Consider the following 15,753-nt stretch of genomic DNA (forward strand, 5'->3'; position numbering starts at 1 on the left):
AAAGCATAACCCCAAAACGATAGCGGTAAATTAGTAAGAGACATCAGATCACACCAAATCTAATAAAGTGCGGTTACGATGTTCGGAGACACCATTACGCTGTGGTGTTCCAGGTGGCGTGAGTTGCAAAACTATTCCACATTGTTTCAAATGAAGACCAAACTCATAACTCAAATATTCGCCTCCGCGATCAGATCCTAGAAACTTTATTTTCTTGTTACGATGATTTTCCACTTCACTCTGAAATTCTTTGAACTTTTCAAATGTTTTAGACTTATGTTTCATTAAGTAGATATACCCATATCTTCTCAAATCATCTGTGAAGGTCAGAAAATAATGATACCCGCCGCGAGCCTCAATACTCATCGGACCGCATACAATGATATGTATTATTTCTAATAAGTCAGTGGCTTGCTCCATTGTTCCGGAGAATGGAGTTTTAGTCATCTTGCCCATGAGGCATGGTTCACAAGCATCAAGTGATTCCAAAAGCCCACTAGCATGGAGTTTATTCATGTGCTTTACACCAATATGACCTAAACGGCAGTGCCACAAATAAGTTGCACTATCATTACTAACTTTGCATCTTTTGGCTTCAATATTATGAATATGTGTATCACTACGATCGAGATTCAACAAAAATAGACCACTCATCGAGGGTGCATGACCATAAAAGATATTACTTATATAGATAGAACAACCATTATTCTCTGATTTAAATGAATAACTATCTCACATCAAACAAGATCCAGATATAATGTTCATGCTCAACGCTGGCAGCACATAACAATTATTCAGGTCTAAAACTAATCCCGAAGGTAGATGCAGAGGTAGCGTGACGACTGCGATCACATCGACCTTGGAACCATTTCCGACGTGCATCATCACCTCGTCCTTAGCCTCTCCGTTCAATCCGTAGCCCTTGTTTCGAGTTGCAAATATGAGCAACAAAACCACTATCAAATACCCAGGCGCTACTACAAGCATTAGTAAGGTACACATCAATAACATGTATATCAAATATACATTTCACTTTGCCATCCTTCTTATCCGCTAAATACTTGGGGCATTTCCGCTTCTAGTGACCAGTCCCTTTGCAATAGAAGCACTTAGTTTCAGGCTTAGGTCCAGACTTGGGCTTCTTCCCAGGAGCATCAACTTGCTTGCTATTCTTCTTGAAGTTCCCTTTCTTCCCTTTTTCCTTTTTTCTTGAAACTAGTGGTCTTGTTAACTGTCGGTGTCAAAACCGACGGATCCCGGGTAGGGGGTCCCGAACTGTGCGTCTAGGCGGATGGTAACAGGAGACAAGGGACACAATGTTTTTACCCAGGTTCGGGCCCTCTCGGTGGAGGTAAAACCCTACTCCTGCTTGATTAATATTGATGGTATGGGTATTACAAGAGTTGATCTACCACGAGATCAGAGAGGCTAAACCCTAGAAGCTAGCCTATGGTATGATTGTTGTTCGTCCTACGGACTAAACCTCTCCGGTTTATATAGACACCGGAGAGGGCTAGGGTTACACAGAGTCGGTCACAATGGGAGGATAACTTCATATCATATCGCCAAGCTTGCCTTCCACGCCAAGGAAAGTCCCTATCTGGACACGGGACGGAGTCTTCAATCTTGTATCTTCATAGTCCGGGAGTCCGGCCAAAGGTTATAGTCCGGCCATCCGGACACCCCCTAATCCGGACACTCCCTCAGTAGCCCCTGAACCAGGCTTCAATGACGACGAGTCCGGCGCGCAAGTTGTCTTCGGCATTGCAAGGCGGGTTCCTCCTCCGAATACTTTATAGAAGATGTTGAACACCAGGATAGTGTCCGGCTCTGCAAAATAAGTTCCACATGCCACCATAGAGAGAATAACATTTGCACCAATCTAATCTACTGACGTATTCCGTAGCGTGACCTCACGCCACGGCCAGGATTTTATTCATTTTACTGTTCCACCTCAGCGTGCTTAGCGAGGCGGTTTCCTTGGCACGTCTTGTCAAAGCAGAGATTGTGTCCCTTATTCCGGGTTTCTCATCAATACGGGCGTGGGTAACCCAACCGCGCCATTAACCGCGACGCTTGGGAGATAAGCGAGTTTTATTAGGCCGGCGGGGGCTCGTAGTTTTGGCCGCCCATATAAGGGGATAAGAATCTACCCTTTCCATTTACGCCTTCTTCCTCCTTTGCTCATTCGTCCCTGCGCGCTCGAGCTCCAACGCCCAACCCCGCACTTCCCACCTCAACCTACTCCAATCATGTCTGGAGCGGGAGGTAGATGGATGGCCTCCTCCGTCACGGAGGGGCAAATCAAAAAGTTGAGGAAGGATGGATACTTGTCCGACGACATCGCGCACCGGCTTCCAGATGAGGGGCAACTCATCCCCACCCCCAGGCCCCATGAGAGGGTTGTTTTCCTTCCCCATTTCCTCCGCGGACTAGGTTTTGCTCTTCACCCGTTTGTCCGGGGGCTCATGTTCTACTACGGCCTGGACTTCCACGATTTGGCCCCGAACTTCATCCTCAACATCTCGGCGTTCATCGTCGTGTGCGAGGCCTTCCTCCGCATCCAGCCTCACTTTGGCCTATGGCTGAAGATCTTCAGCGTCAAGCCGAAGGTCGTGGGCGGCCGCCAAGCGGAGTGCGGAGGCGCCATGGTGGACAAGATACCCAATGTTACATGGCTCGAGGGCGCCTTCGTAGAGACCATCAAAGGGTGGCAATCGGGGTGGTTCTACATCACCGAGCCGCGTGACCCTGAATGGGCAGCGGCCCCCGAATTCCAATCTGGCATTCCCACACGGCTCACGTCTTGGAAAGAGATGGGCCTGTCGTGGGGTAACTCGGCAGAAGTGACCAGACTTCAAACCTGCATCAAAGACCTGATCAGCAGGAAGGTTAAACTTGTCACCGTAGTCCAGGTCATGCTCTTTCGCCGGATTCTCCCGTGTCAATGACGGGCTTTTAACTTGTGGGAGTTCGACCCGGCCCAGCACCAGACTCTATTCCGGCTCTTCGACACAAAGCACGAGGATGCATGGAAGGTGCTATTCAAGAGCTCCGAGGTCTCCCCTTCCGTCACCGAGGATCGCGGATTCTGCACCAACCGCCAAGCCAGTGCGTGAGCTAATTTTCCCATTACGGGGTATCTGTTTTCCATAGATTTGATTCTATGCGGGGTCTAAACCCCCATCCCTTTAACAGGACTGGCAGAAGAAGGCCGGACAGATCAACTGTCCGGCTCCTTTGCCCGAAGACCCAATGGACGCTCGTTTAACAAAGCTGCTGGTTCTGGCACCTCACGTGGTGCCGGAGAAGAAGGCCAAGAAGAAGGCCACAGGGACTCGAAAGAGCTCCCGGTGCCTGGGGGTGTTGGATTCATTGCCCGACAACCCTGACGCGCCCTCCACCTCGGAAGACGAGGAGGAGGAAGAAGAAGAAGAAGCCTCTCCCCCTCCAACGGGGGGAGGAAAGAAAAGGAAGGCCACCCCAACTGGGGAGGCCGGAGGGTCCAAGAAGGGGAAGACCCTTCTGCCAGACTACGCCTCCGATGCCGAAGACGGCGGGGAGGAATGGCCATCCAGGGTCAAGCCCCTGGCAAAATTGTAAGTGTCCGGTTACCCGAATGACTCATGGCGCTCCTCTATTATTTGGTAATGTATAACGCCGAATTTTAATCATGTAGTCCGCCCAGAGCTCAGCTCGGCGATTCGTCGAGCGGCTCCCTGAATTCGTCGAACGTGAACAACGCTTCACTTCCGACGGCCTCCTCCCCTCTCCCTGCGGATGACGCCAAGGTGGGGTCCCGAAGGGGACTGAACCAGGAGGAGGTGGTCCTGGAGGCGCCTCAAGGCGACCTCCCGGATTCCAGGCCCAAAGGGGGTAAAGCCCCAGAGGGGTCTAAGTCCGGCCCCGGGCCGGACAATGCTCCGGAACCACCAACGGTTCCAGAGTCCGACAGGCGGCACCTTCATAAGAAGGGCAAGCCTGCGCCGCCGGCGACCTCCGTCCATCCGGAGGCGCCAGACAATTTGCTGGAGGTGCTTAACGGAGCCTCCATCGACAAGGAACACCGCACTGTTATGAGTACGGTGATTCAAAAGGTTCAGTCCGCCCAGAGCGGGCTGAGAGAAGCCTGTACAAGTCTGTTAACAGGCTTTGAGGTATGTGTTCTAAACATATAAAAATGTTACCACATAGATAGTAGCCCCTGATGCTCGGTTCGGCGTTCGGGAAGAAAAGCCGAACTGAGGATCTAACAAGATAAACGCAGGAGTCTAATAAAAATATGTCGATATGGGAATGCAGGCTGTGCTGCTGACCTCTGCCGCACTGATTGCGGAGGTCAATGCATTGAAGGGAAGCCTCGAGCGGTCCGAGAACGAGCTCGGCCGTGCCAAGAAGCAGCTCGAGGACAAGGAGGGTATGTAATACCGCATGTAAATGTATATAGAAATACTTGGTTGCAAATAATGACAGGACCAACTTGAATGTTGCAGGGGCCATGGCCGAGGTGGAGACCCTGAAGGAGGCGGTCTCCAAGGCCGAAAACAATGCGGCCCTGGAGCACGCCGAGCGAGAGAAGCAGGAGGTGTGGGTGGCGGATGTGCGGCAAGAGCTCCAAGCTCTCGTGGAAAAACACGAGAGTTTGGAGCGTGACTCGAAGACTCGAGAGTCCGAGCTCGCCTTGGCTCTTGAGAGTGCCAAAAACGCTAAGGCCGAAGCCCAAAAAGCCCTCCAGGAGATCGAGGCGATGAAGAAAATAGCGGCGGGTAAGGCATTCTTTATGCAAAGCAAGAATATAAAAGTTAATTATCTGCTACTTACCCGAATCCGGAGCTCTCCAGGAGCGTTCGCCGATCTGCCCCGTAGTGTGTCTGATGCTGCCGCATACTACCGAGCCGAAGAGGGGAGCTCGACGGAAAAAGTTTTCTAGTCTCAGTATGCTGAGGCCGAACATCCGGTGCCCCTGAGCGACCGGCTGAAGCAGCTAGTCGAGCTCCACAAGGTGGCCTAGCAGTCCATGAAGGGCCTCATAGCTCGGCTGTGGCCTGGAGAAGCCATGCCAGGGAGCTACTTCGGTCTGGTGCGGCGGCTGGTGGACGCGTGTCCGTGGATTGAGGTCGTCAAGCGCTCCGTCTGTATCGAAGGTGCCCGTTGGGCCCTTGCCCGTGCTAAAGTGCACTGGGGCAAGCTGGACGCTAAGAAGCTTTTGATGGACACGCCACCGCCGGGCAAGGAGTATCGCACGCCCGAGATGTACTATAAGGGCGTCCTGAAGGGTGCCCGCCGTATAGCGGACAAATGCTCCAAAGATGTAATTTTTGAGTAGGCTCGCATCTGTTATCCTATACGCTGAAAACTTTGTTCATATGCGTTTAAGCAACGCTTGTTAATTTAAAATATTACCTTCTGGGCGGCCATTTATCAAATCTGAGAGATGCAAGTCATCGGCTTCGACCCCCATGCCACGAGTGCTGGGGTGTTCGGGATAAACCTGAGCGCTCTTGTTCCCATTCTTGGGTCCATCTAGGGAGGCGCTCAGCACAACGAACCAGGCCGTCGGACTTATAATGCTTTATCACTCTCACTTAGCCATAGAATTCTATAATTTTAAATTTCAGCGAAGCCCCTAGTATTCGGAAGACCGAGTTCAGGGCGCTATCCATGCCTAGGCCGGATAAGTCCGGTTCCTCGCTCTAAGCGGCATAAGTCTTTAAGGACTCGAAAAACCTCATGAACAACGACCAGTCTCTCGCACTATCATGACAGTCAGTTTTAGCTTTCTCTACTTAGGTGTTAACCCAGCTCAACTGGGGCACAATCGCAGTAGTTCTCACAGCGCTACCTTAGCCAACATTGCGGAACATAAGGTACCAAAACATGGGAGCCGGGCAAACCCAACTAATGACCAAAGACATGATTCGGAGCCGATGCATATAGTGCTATAAGTTCGGGGTGCCGCACTCATGAGAGTGTTCGGTCTTCTCACACCATGTTATGGGGTGCTTAAGCCCCTGGTGTATTGGCCGTACCAAAGTGTACGGTTGCATAATGTCATGACCGAACATATATATATATATATATATATATATATATATATATATATATAAAGGAATACAATAATAGATAGAAGCTATGTATTGTTTATTATTAAGGGGCTGCTATGAAAGCAGAACGATACAAACAATGCGATAAGCAAGAGATGGGATTATTTGACATGTCCCCCTCCGGGGGCAAGCTGCGGGTTTTGTAAGTAAAAACAGGTATTTAACTCGTTATAGAGGCCACCCGGACATTCGACGCGGCTTGTCTTCACCCCGGCTGTTGCATCGTGTGTTTGGCGATTGTATTGCCGGACAGGCCTTCTGAGTAGTTGGGTCCTGAAAGTATATAAAAAAAGGAAAACGGCCGAATAGGGAGCCCCTAAGTGCGGTTGAACCACATTCTGGGCGTGCCGTAGTTGTGCCCCTCCCCTTATGCCCATGGTATTTTCAAAGCGTAATTATGTATGCGTGGTACCGATAGCACCATCTGACGAGGGCTGGGGTTGGGGCTGCACTGCTATGCTTTCTCGGAACGTGCCGGCCGACTCTGTTGTAGGTTGCTTCGGGCGCGCTTGACGTTGTCCAGACGTTTAATACCCGGATTGGAGAGCTGCCTTGAGAGTCTGCTCTGTACTTCCGCCGCCAGGGCTGCTGTGTGCTCCTCCGTTCGGAGAGAGCGTTCGGTGTTTCCATTTACCGTGATGACTCCGCGAGGGCCTGGCATCTTGAGCTTGAGATATGCGTAGTGCGGCACCGCATTGAACTTTGCAAATGCGGTTCGTCCGAGCAGGGCGTGATAGCCACTGCGGAATGGGACTATGTCGAAGATTAACTCTTCGCTTCAGAAATTATCCAGGGATCCGAAGACCACTTCGAGTGTAACTGAGCCTGTACAGCTGGCTTCTACACCCGGTATGACACCTTTAAAGGTTGTCTTTGTGGGTTTGATCCTTGAGGGATCTATACCCATTTTTCGCGATGTATCCTGATAAAGCAGGTTCAGGCTGCTGCCGCCGTCCATGAGGACTCTGGTGAGGTGAAATTCGTCAATGATTGGGTCTAGGACAAATGCGGCGAATCCGCCGTGATGGATGCTAGTGGGGTGGTCCCTTTGATCAAATGTGATCGGGCAGGAGGACCATGGATTGAACTTTGGGGCGACTGGCTCCAACGCATAGACGTGCTTGAGAGCACGCTTCCGCTCCCTCTTGGGGATGTGGGTTGCGTATATCATGTTCACCGTCCGCACTTGCGGGGGGAATCCCTTCTGTCCTCTGTTGTTCGGTGGCTGGGGCTCCTCCTCGTCATCGCTACGCAGCCCCTTGTCTCTGGTTTTGGCACTTAACTTGCCCGCCTGCTTGAACACCCAACAATCCCTATTGGTGTGGTTGGCTGGTTGTTCGGGGGTGCCGTGTATCTGGCACGAGCGGTCGAGTATCCGGTCTAAGTTGGATGGGCCCGGAGGGTTTCTTTTGAATGGCTTCTTCCGCTAACCGGGTTTAGAGCCTCTAAATCCGGCGTTGACTGCCGTATCCTCGGTATTGTCGCCGTTAATGCGGCGCTTGTGCTTGTTGCGACGTGACCTGCCATTGTTGTCCTTGGTATCCGAATTACCAGGGCTCTTGGTTATGTTATTGCTACGAGCTAGCCAGCTGTCTTCGCCCGCGCAGAAGCGGGTCATGAGTGTCGTAAGGGCTGCCATAGATTTCAGCTTTTCCTGTCCCAGGTGCCGGGCAAGCCATTCGTCTCGGATATTGTGCCTGAAGGCTGCAAGGGCCTCGGCGTCCGAACAGTCGACTATTTGATTTTTCTTGGTTAGGAACCGTGTCCAGAATTGTCTGGCCGATTCTTCTGGCTGCTGGATTATGTGGCTTAGGTCGTCGGCGTCTGGTGGTCGCACATAAGTGCCCTGGAAGTTGTCAAGGAATGCAGATTCCAGGTCCTCCCAGCAACTAATTGACTCTGCTGGCAGGCTGTTAAGCCAATGTCGAGCTGGTCCTTTAAGCTTGAGCGGTAAGTATTTGATGGCGTGTAGATCATCACCGCGGGCCATGTGGATATGAAGGAGATAATCCTCGATCCATACCGCGGGATTAGTTGTGCCATCATATGATTCAATGTTTACGGGCTTGAAACCCTCGGGTATTTGATGATCCATTACTTCATCTGTGAAGCATAGTGGGTGTGCGGCGCCCCTGTACTGGGCTATATCGCGGCGCAGCTCGGATGAGCTTGGTCTATTGTATTCGGCCTGGCCGTATTTATCATATCCGGTGTGACGGTTATCATCACGTGATGTGGGGCACCCACGCGATCCGTAGATTGATCTTGTTTGCCTTGCCTTGTCCTCCAGTATGTCTCGCAGGTCTGTTGTGTCTCCCCGTACTCTGGTATGTTTTGAGCGGTGCCGGGGTGCGGCTTGGGTCGAGGGCCTGAAGGCCTCTCTGTCGCGGCCACGGGGTGGCCGATCGGGCGCATCGTACGCTGGTAATGTAGGTTTAGTTGCTTCCTCCTCAAGTTGGGTTAGCAGCCTGCGCTTTGGGTAGGTCTTGGAGGGGCGCTCGAGTTTATACTCTTCAGCCGCCAGGACTTCGGTCCATCTATCGGCTAGCAAGTCTTGGTCAGCTCTAAGCTACTGCTATTTTTTCTTGAGGCTGCGTGCCGTGGCCATCAGCCTGCGTTTGAAACACCCTTGTTCGACGGGATCCTCTGGCACGACAAATTCGCCGTCGTCAAGGCTTGCCTCGTCTTCGGAGGGAGGCATATAGTTGTCGTCCTCAACCTCTCTGTCGGCCGCTCTCTCATGAGGGCTGGCTCCTTCGTCCTCCTGCACTGAATCCTGCTGGAGGGGGTTATCTTTGGCACTGCCTGGCGTGTTGTTATCTCTGGTGCCGGATTCGCCATTCTTGCTTTGGCAGGATTTAGAGCGGCGCCGCTGACGTTGGCGCTTGGGTTGCTTCTTGGAGGGGTCATCCTCTGTTTTTTCCTCGCCATCCCCTGCTTTGGGGGTGTCCACCATGTATATGTCATATGACAAGGTGGCTTTCCAGTTCCCTATAGGTGCTGGTTCTTGGTCGTCTCCTTCATCGGCGTCCATACCGTCAATGTCTTCGGATTCAAAGTCGAGCATGTCGGTTAAATAGTCGACAGTGGCTACAAAGTGGGTGGTGGGTGGGTTTCAAATTTCTTCGTCGTCCGTATCCCAACCCTGCTGACCATAGTCCGGCCAGGGCTCTCCTGACAAAGAGAGAGATTTTAGGGAGTTCAGGATATCGCCAAAGGGTGAGTGCTGAAAGACGTCCGAGGCGGTGAACTCCATGATCGGAGCCCAATCTGGTTCGATCGGAAGGGGTGCGGAAGATTCGGAGTCCGGAACGGAGTTCGGCACCTTGGAGTGACGGGCCTTGCAAAGGACTAGGCTGGTATTCTGCTCTATCGCCGTAGAGATTGCGGCTCCTGGGGCGGCGTCCAACCGTCCGTCCCTGGTTAGCGCAGTCGACTCCGAACTAATGGTCAGAGCGGACTCTTGAGCGGCACTCTGGGTGCTGTCTGGCGGCAGAGCTAGATCATGCCCATCGAGACAGTGCGACGCGCTCGGCCGTGGCTCGAATCCGTCGAAGATCAAGTCCCCGCGAATGTCGGCCGTGTAGTTTAAGCTTCCAAACCTGACCTGATGGCCAGGGGCATAGATTTCGATCTGCTCCAGATGGCCAAGCGAGTTGGCCCGCAGTGCAAAGCCGCCGAATACGAAGATCTGTCCGGGGAGAAAAGTCTCGCCCTGGACCACGTCGTGGTTGATGATCGAAGAAGCCATCAGGCCTAAAGGCGACAACACAGAGGAACTCTCAATGAAAGCACCAATGTCGTTGTTAAAACCGGCGGATCTCGGGTAGGGGGTCCCGAACTGTGCGTCTAGGCGGATGGTAATAGGAGACAAGAGACACGATGTTTTTACCCAGGTTCGGGCCCTCTCGGTGAAGGTAAAACCCTACTCCTGCTTGATTAATATTGATGGTATGGGTATTACAAGAGTTGATCTACCACGAGATCAGAGAGGCTAAACCCTAGAAGCTAGCCTATGGTATGATTGTTTTCGTCCTACGGACTAAACCTCTCTGGTTTATATAGACACCGAAGAGGGCTAGGGTTACACAGAGTCGGTTACAATGGGAGGAGATCTTCATATCGTATTGCCAAGCTTGCCTTCCACGCCAAGGAAAGTCCCTATTCGGATACGGGACGGAGTCTTCAATCTTGTATCTTCATAGTCCGGGAGTCCAGCCAAAGGTCATAGTCCGGCCATCCGGACACCCCCTAATTCGGGACTCCCTCATTAACCATCAACACTTGATGCTCCTTCTTGATTTCTACCTCCGTAGCCTCTAGCATCGCGAAGAGCTTAGGAATTGTCTTTTCCATCCCTTGCATATTATAGTTCATCACAAAGCCTTTATAGCTTGGTGGCAGTGATTGAAGAACTCTATCAATGACACTATCATCAGGAAGATTAACTCCCAGCTGAGTCAAGTGGTTATGGTACCCAGACATTCTGAGTATGTGTTCATTGATAGAACTATTCTCCTCCCTCTTGCAGCTATAGAACTTTTTGGAGACTTCATATCTCTCAACTCGGGCATTTGCTTGAAATATTAACTTCAACTCTTGGAACATCTCATATGCTCCATGACGTTCAAAACGTCTTTGAACTCCTGATTCTAAGCCGTAAAGCATGGCACATTGAACTATTGAGTAGTCATCAAATCAAGCTTGCCAGATGTTCATAACACCAGCATCTGCTCCTGCAGCAGGCCTTGCACCTAGCGGTGCTTCCTGTATGTAATTCTTCTGTCCAGCAATGAGGATAATCCTCAAGTTACGGACCCAGTTCGTGTAATTGCTACCATCATCTTTCAACTTAGCTTTCTCTAGGAACGCATTAAAATTCAAAGGTACTATAGCACGGGCCAGTGATCTACAACAACATAGATATGCAAGAAAACTATTAGGACTAAATTGATGATAAATTAAAGTTCAATTAATCATATTACTAAAGAACTCCCACTTAGATAGACATCCCTCTAGTCATCTAAATGATCACGTGATCCATATCAACTAAACCATGTTTGATCATCACGTGAGATGGAGTAGTTTTCAATGGTGAACATATCTATGTTGATCATATCTACTATATGATTCACGTTCGACCTTTCGGTCTCAGTGTTCCGAGGCCATATCTGCATATGCTAGGCTCGTCAAGTTTAACCCGAGTATTCTGCATGTGCAAAACTGGCTCTCACCCGTTGTATGTGAACATAGAGCTTATCACACCCGATCATCACGTGGTGTCTCGTCACGGCGAACTATAGCAACGGTGCATACTTAGGGAGAACACTTATACCTTGAAATTTAGTGAGGTATCATCTTATAATGCTACCACCGAACTAAGCAAAATAAGATGCATAAAGGATAAACATCACATGCAATCAAAAATATGTGACATGATATGGCCATCATCATCTTGTGCCTTTGATATCCATCTCCAAAGCACCGTCATGATCTCCATTGTCACCGGCTTGACACCTTGATCTCCATCGTAGCATCGTTGTCGTGTCACCAACTATTGCTTCTACGAATATCGCTACCGCTTAGTGATAAAGTAAAGCAATTACACGGCGATTGCATTTCATACAATAAAGCGACAACCATAAGGCTCCTGCCAGTTGCCGATAACTTCTACAAAACATGATCATCTCATACAATAACTTATATCACATCATGTCTTGACCATATCACATCACAACATGCCCTACAAAACAAGTTAGACGTCCTCTACTTTGTTGTTGCAAGTTTTATGTGGCTGCTACAGGCTTCTAGAAAGAACCATTCTTACATATGCATCAAAACCACAATGATTTTTCGTCAAGTGTGCTGTTTTAACCTTCAACATGGATCGGCCATAGTCAAACTCGTTTCAACTAAAGTTAGAGAAACAGACACCCGCTAGCCACCTGTGTGCAAAGCACGTTGGTAGAACCGGTCTCATGAACGTGGTCATGTAATGTTTGTCCGGGCCCTTCATCCAACAATACCACCAAATCAAAGTAAGATGTTGGTGGTAAGCAGTATGACTATTATCGCCCACAACTCTTTGTGTTCTACTCATGCATATCATGTACGCATAGACCTAGCTCAGATGCCACTATTGGGAAATGTAGCATGCAATTTCAAAAAAACTCCTACGCTCACGCAAGATCTATCTAGGATATGTATAGCAAGGAGAGGGGGAGAGTGTAGGATCTTGAAGTAAGTCTAGAGGGGGGGGGTGATTAGACTACTTGACCAATTAAAAACTTAACCTTTTCCCAATTTTAGACTTTGGCAGATTTTTGCTATCTTAGCACAAGTCAAGCAATCTTCACACAATTCAAGCAAGCATGCAAAGAGTATATGAGCAGCGGAAAGTAAAGCATGCAACTTGCAAGAATGTAAAGGGAAGGGTTTGGAGATTTCAAACACAATTTGGAGACACGGTGATTTTTGAGCCGTGGTTCTGATAGGTGGTGCTATCGTACATCCACGTTGATGGAGACTTCAACCCACGAAGGGTAACGGTTGCGCGAGTCCACGGAGGGCTCCACCCACGAAGGGTCCACGAAGAAGCAACCTTGTCTATCCCACCATGGCCGTCGCCCACGAAGGACTTGCCTCACTAGTGGTAGATCTTCACGAAGTAGGCGATCTCCTTGCCCTTACAAACTCCTGGGTTCAACTCCACAATCTTGTCGGAGGCTCCCAAGTGACACCTAGCCAATCTAGGAGACACCACTCTCCAAGAAGTAACAAATGGTGTGTTGATGATGAACTCCTTGTTCTTGTGCTTCAAATGATAGTCTCCCCAACACTCAACTCTCTCTCACAGGATTTGGATCTGGTGGAAAGAAGATTTGAGTGGAAAGCAACTTGGGGAAGGCTAGAGATCAGGATTCATATGGTAGGAATGGAATATCTTGGCCTCAACACATGAGTAGGTGGTTCTCTCTCAGAAATGGTAAGTTGGAAGTGTAGGTTTGTTCTGATGGCTCTCTCCATGAATGAAGAGGAGGTGGAGGGGTATATATAGCCCCCACACAAAATCTAACCGTTACACACAATTTACCAATCTCGGTGGGACCGAATTAACAAACTCGGTCAGACCGATTTAGTAAACCTAGTGACCGTTAGTGATTTCGGTGGGACCGACATGCAACTCGGTAGGACCGATGTGGTTAGGGTTAGGGCATAACGTAATCTCGGTGAGACTCATTACACAAACTCTGTAAGACCAATCTTGGTAATAAGCTAACTAGACAGTTGGTCAGGTAAACTCGGTGGGACTGGTTCGCTCTTTTCAGTGAGACCGAAATGTTACGAAGGGGAAACAGAGAGTTTACATTGCAATCTTGGTGGGACCGATCGCTCACTTCGGTTAGACCAAAACGTTACGAAGGTAAACAGAGAGATTACAGTCCCATATCGGTGAGACCAAGATCCCTATCGGTGAGACCGATTTGCCTAGGGTTTGTGGCAGTGGCTATGGCATCTGAACTCGGTGGAGCCAGATAGAAAGAATCAGTGGGGCCGAGTTTGACTTTAGGTTTAGGTCATATGTGGATAAGAGAAAGTAGTTGAGGGTTTTTGGAGCATATCACTAAGCACTTGAAGCAAGAAACGCATTAAGCAACACCTCATCCCTCCTTGATAGTATTGGCTTTTCCTATAGACTCAATGTGATCTTGGATCACTAAAATGTAAAATGTAGAGTCTTGAGCTTTTGAGCTTGAGCCAATCCTTTTGTCCTTACTATTTTGAGGGATCCACTTTCCTCATCCATGCCATGCCATTCATTGAGCTTTTCCTAAAATATTTGTCTTGGAATAGTATTAGCTCAATGAGCTATATGTTGTTAGGAATTACCAAAACCACCTAGGGATAGTTGCACTTTCAATCTCCCCCTTTTTGGTAATTGATGACAACATATAGATCAAAGCTTCGAAAAATGATAATAAGATTGAAAAACATCGTCGCTTTGAGAAGCATTTGATAAGCAAGATGTCGGTGCGGGGACGACACCTATGGGATCACGAGAATCCCTACTACGGTTGCGGGGCGCGGGGTTGCGACAAGGGCGGATCGAACAGATAGCACACGGGTTCTTTATCCAGGTTCGGGCCGTGAGGATGGGTAAAACCCTACTCCTGCTCTGGTGGTTTGTTTATCTGTGTTCTCAGGCTATCAATGGGGCGTGAAGCACTCCAAAAAGCCAAATCCCCCTCCTGGTCGCCTTGGGCCTCCTTTTATAGAGAAAGGGGTTGCCACAGTGGCACACAGGAGGTGGAAAGGGCACAGTGATACGAGTTTATCCCTCGATTTACATGACAAGGCGCATTTAATGCGTCTTGCTTAGGTGTCCTTGCTTTATCGGGGACGGGGGAGAACCCAGTCTTGTCCGTCGCCGCTCCCTTTCGCGTCGACACGCGCCCTGGCCAGCGGTGCCCGTGGCGCCATGTAGGCAGGCAGGCAACTGAGGTGGCGCAGCGGTGGGTCTCCACGAAGATCTGCCCGCCGCCACGCAGGTGCCTGCCCAACTGGTTGGGTCGGCAGCTGCATGCGAACGGTGGTAGAGGTTGGAATTGGCGTGGGCCTGGTGGTGGCCCTACGGGTGTCCTTGGCAAGGGCCTCGCCGTAGCCTCGGCAAGGGTCTTCTCCGGGGCCCCGACAAAGGTCTTGCCGTGGCGCCTTGTGGTCCTCGTTGGCTGGGATCCTGCCAAGGGTCGTCATCTTCTATAGTGTGTATCTGATCTTGAATGTCTTCACAAAGATCTGCATGCCACCACGGGGATGTCTCCCGAATCCTTGCCCCACGGGGGCAGTGGACTCAAGGGTGACTTGCTCCGTAGGTGTGGGGCAAGCTGCCACGGCAAGGGTCTTGCCAGGTTTGCTAAAACCGTCCCCCGGCAAGGATCTTACCGGGGGAGTCTGCTTCGTCCCCTTTGCTCTTTGTGGTCTTGGTCTTGGCGTCGTTCCGCTCCTTTCGAGCTTCGGCCTTACCTTGGCTCACCTCCCTTGCCTTGCCGGTGCGGTGGTGTCCGTGGCTCGGACTGCCCGTGCACAGTTATAGGGGTACAAAAAGTGTACCCCTCCATTTTTGTACACCAACAGGAGCCCCCGGGCCTGGGCCACACGTAAGCGCAATCGCGTCGTTGGGCTAGGCCCAAAAACGGTGCGCGGGCAGGCGGGGTAGTTTTTATTGTGGTAAGTTTCTTCGCACGCTATGCTTCCCATGCCTCCCGCGCGTGGCTCTGCTTGGGGAGGTGTGCGTGACATGGGCGGCACGCATGGGGCTGAGCTCTGCGCGCATGCGTCACGTCGTAGTAAAAGGGGCGGTTCGCGCCTTCCCCATAAACGGAGGGAGGCGTGGAGGCTCGGCCCATTTACTGAACAGGGCCGGGGCGTGGTCTTCAAGGAGTCCACTCCCCATGATCACGGGGTGGGGAGAGGTCGCCTCACCCGTCGCCTTGGTCCTGCATGCCTGCCACGTGGTTCTCATACGCTCGCGGTGGCGAACGGTGGAGGCGGGAAACCGGGCCGTCGCGGGCCGGGGAAGCGGGTTGGTCTCAGTCCCCTACGCCTTTCGCGTCTCGATTGGCTGAGTAGGGCGGCCGAGCCCCCACCC

The sequence above is a fragment of the Triticum dicoccoides genome, chromosome 4B (genome assembly GCF_002162155.2).
Source record: "Triticum dicoccoides isolate Atlit2015 ecotype Zavitan chromosome 4B, WEW_v2.0, whole genome shotgun sequence".
In the NCBI taxonomy this organism is placed as follows: Eukaryota; Viridiplantae; Streptophyta; class Magnoliopsida; order Poales; family Poaceae; genus Triticum; species Triticum dicoccoides.